Below are 2,500 nucleotides of genomic sequence, written 5' to 3'. Positions count from 1 at the left end.
ACGCCCATGAACGACCAAGGGAACAAGGCCATGAACGACCAATGGAACAAGGCACCTTGCCACACACATGCCCATGAACGACCAAGGGAACAAGGCACCTTGCCACACACACGCCCATGAACGACCAAGGGAACAAGGCACCTTGCAACACACACGCCCATGAACGACCAAGGGAACAAGACACCTTGCCACACACATGCCCATGAACGACCAAGGGAACAAGGCCATGAACGACCAAGGGAAAAAAGCACCTTCCCACACAAACACCCATGAACGACCAAGTGAACAAGGCTTCTTCCCATACACAACCCCATGAACGACCAAGGGAACAAGGCTACTTCCCACACAAACACCCATGAACGACCAACTGAACAAGGCTACTTCCCACACAAACACCCATGAACGACCAAGTGAACAAGGCTTCTTCCCACACACTACCCCATGAACGACCAAGGGAAAAAAGCACCTTCCCACACAAACACCCATGAACGACCAAGTGAACAAGCCTTCTTCCCACACACAACCCCATGAACGACCAAGGGAACAAGGCTACTTCCCACACAAACACCCATGAACGACCAACTGAACAAGGCTACTTCCCACACAAACACCCATGAACGACCAAGTGAACAAGGCTTCTTCCCACACACTACCCCATGAACGACCAAGGGAACAAGGCATCTTGCCACACACATGCCCACGAACGACCCAAGCCCATCCTCACCGGTCTAAGGAACAAGGGGCCTTGACACACCATGAGCTGATTTCTAAGCAAGTCAAACGATGAAGGGAGAAAAGTGTTGTAACCGAGTCCGTTTAAGTGTTGTAGTTCCTACTTAATACATAGTCAATTGAAGTTTTAGTTCCAATCCGAACTGCTCGGAGCTAAGGCACCAAAACATCACATTCCATGCCAAAATCAAAAACACAGCTTGAGATGTACTCAAACTTATGTCTGTGTTCTTCCGAGTTCATCTAAGCGACTTATGAATAGCTAAAAGCCTTATCTGCCTGCCTATCACTAGGCGAAGGGGAAAAAAACCCGAACATGATATAATTACATTTCAAGTCCATTCGTCTATGTTAACAATGACCCACACAACGTTTCAATGACATTCCTACTTGATTTGAGCGACATATCAACAAGTAGGGAACCAAACACTTCAAGGCATGGCCAAAAATAGGCCACATACATTTATGCCCCAAACATGACATTTTTTTTATTTCAAAGCCTTTCATTTATAATAAAAAGCATCCCTACAACATTTCGTGTGAATCCGAATTAATTCGAGCGAGTTATGGACACATTCGCAAAATTATGCATCCCTGGGCAAATCAATGTCTGTTCCTGTCACCAAGCTCTTTGTGCAATATGTATATATAGGGGAACCATGGGACTGCTTCCCACCGGCGCCCCACTTGGTGTCTAGCGCCCAACGCTCTCGAGGCTGGCACGCTCGAGGCATGGCCAAGGCGCCCGGTCTTCACGAAAACGAGGCCAAAACTCCCCCCATAGACGCCCCACTCCCGTGTCCCCTCCCCCCGACGTCTTGCGTGTCCAAAAATTATGCATCATCAGGGAAATCAATGTCTGTTCCTGTCACCAAGCTCTTTGTGCAATATGTATATATAGGGGGTACCATGGGGTCTCATTCGCATAGGTGCCCGGCATGTGGGATGGGCAACTAAGAATCGTGAGGCTGTATCGGCACCAACAGGGCAAGCCAAGCCAAGCCCCACGACCCATGTATGAGGCCACCCCCCAACACGTTGCCTTGGAATTCTCGAACGATGACCTGAAAACTAGCCCCGTTGCCTTCATTTTCCTCGACACGTTGCCTTGATTTCTCGAACGATGACATGAAAACTAGCCCCGTTGCCTTTATTTTCCTCGACACGATGACCTGAAAATGAGCCCCGTGGCCTAGATTTTCCTCGACGTCGCGAGCATACTAAAAATTATGCATCCTCAGGGAAATCAATGTCTGTTCCTGTCACCAAGCTCTTTGTGCAATATGTATATATAGGGGGGTGGCCGTGAGTGAGCACGGCAAGGGGTGAACGCGCCAGACGGCCTTTGAGCGTGATCTTGGGTGATGGTTGCTTAGTTCCCGTGTTGCTTACATAATACCCTTCCGAGTGGTGGCCTTGACAGGGCGTTTGGATGCCTTGTTAGGTCTCTGCGACAACGTTCCAGTGTTGTGGTCTCGCCTTGGCAGTGCGGGATGAATCTGTTTGTGTGGTAGTAAAATCACTCTGTGTGTGCTAATCTTTCGTTCGACGTGCTACTGGTGCCTGCCAGCATTTGATTTGTGCTGATGATCGGGAAAACATAGGCGTTAAAGTGGCATGTGTTGCTTTTTGTGATACTACTACGGTACGCTGGTGTATCCTTGTTGGACGTGCGATTGGGTGCCTAAGCGTAGCTAGCATTGGTTTAGCGCCGACAACGTGGAGGATGCAAACATTATTGAGAAGTATTGTCAGACATTTAGAATCA

The sequence above is a fragment of the Lactuca virosa genome, unplaced genomic scaffold, assembly GCF_052849685.1.
Source record: "Lactuca virosa cultivar CGN04683 unplaced genomic scaffold, Lactuca_virosa_CGN04683_v6 scaffold_175, whole genome shotgun sequence".
In the NCBI taxonomy this organism is placed as follows: Eukaryota; Viridiplantae; Streptophyta; class Magnoliopsida; order Asterales; family Asteraceae; genus Lactuca; species Lactuca virosa.
This window is presented reverse-complemented; position numbering follows the sequence as displayed.